Here is a 1,422-nt window from a genome sequence, read left to right as displayed (position 1 = left end):
GGCTCGGCCCACGGGCCCGCCCCACTCCCTCGGGCCCGCCCCCTGGCACCATTGGTCCTGTTGATCAGCTGATGCCCGGCAGGCCCCGCCCCTCTGGCCCGGTGCGTTTTGCAAAGCTGCCTGCGGAGGGGCCGAGAGGTTATGAGCGAGCTGAGGTCACACAGCAAGACGTCGCCGCGCTTACCTCGATACAAAACTGAAGAAATTCCCCGACTCCAAGTTGAATTTTAAAAGTATTTTATTGACGGGCGGTGGTGGCGCACGCCTTTAATCCCAGCACTTGGGAGGCAGAGGCAGGCAGATTTCTGAGTTCGAGGCCAGTCTGGTCTACAAAGTGAGTTCCAGGACAGCCAGGACTATACAGAGAAATCCTGTCTCGAAAAACTAAAACCAAAACCAAAACCAAAATAAATAAATAAAAGTATTTTATTGCCAGGTGGTGGTGGCACACGCCTTTAATCCCAGCACTTGGGAGGCAGAGGCAGGCGGATTTCTGAGTTCGAGGCCAACCTGGTCTACAGAGTGAGTTCCAGGACAGCCAGGGCTACACAGAGAAACCCTGTCTTGAAAATCAATCAATCAATAAATAAATAAGCTGTGTGGAGCTGGCCATGCTGGCATTTACCCTTCATCCCAGAATGAGAAGAGGTGGCAGAGATCTCCTTAGGTCATCCTTGGCTACATGGAGAATTGCAAGCAAGCCTGAGCTACATGAGATTGTCTCAAAACAAATAAGGGGTTTTAGTACATTCGTCACCACCACTTAACCCTAAGATACACACCCCAAAGAGCCCCATCCTCATCAGCAAGCTCTCTTGTGCCCCATCTCCAGCCTCTGGCAGCCGGCCACACTCTTCTCTCCTTGACCATTTCACATATTTTCAAACTGCACCCACCTTGTTGGATTGTCAGGTGTGCTTTCCTAAAAAGGCTGAGTGGTAGTTCCCACTGGCTTACCTATTGGCCGCTTTGTTTTGTAGCTATCCTGGGGTAGATGCAATGATAGTTGCAGAACATGGAATGTCTTTTTTGGAATATGTTTTCCATCTTGGATGTTTACCTGTGAGTGGACTTCCCAGGGCCATATGGCATCTGTGTGTTTTCAAGGTAAAGGAAGTGCCAGTTGGTTTCCCAAAGCGCCTGCCGGCCAAACAGATGTCAAAAAAGTGAGTAATTCTGCGGGACAGGCAGGCTGGAGTCTGGCTGAAAACCCATGTGCAAAAAACTCAAACTGCACGCAGCCTTTGCTCTCGTGTGCTGGCTGGGGTCTGACAGCTCCAAGAACCAGAGCTCCTGACCTCTTATGAGCAATTCTCCTGCCGTGGTCAGGCAGCAGGATCAAGGTCCACCCGAGGTACATCAGACCCTGTGTTAACAACCTAAATATAAAGACATAAATGCCTTTGAACAGTGTAGCTGATT

This window comes from Mus caroli, unplaced genomic scaffold, assembly GCF_978045245.1.
Source record: "Mus caroli unplaced genomic scaffold, Mus_caroli_1 scaffold_10, whole genome shotgun sequence".
NCBI classification, from domain to species: domain Eukaryota; kingdom Metazoa; phylum Chordata; class Mammalia; order Rodentia; family Muridae; genus Mus; species Mus caroli.
The sequence above is the reverse complement of the archived record's forward strand: the minus strand, read 5'-3'. Positions refer to the sequence as shown.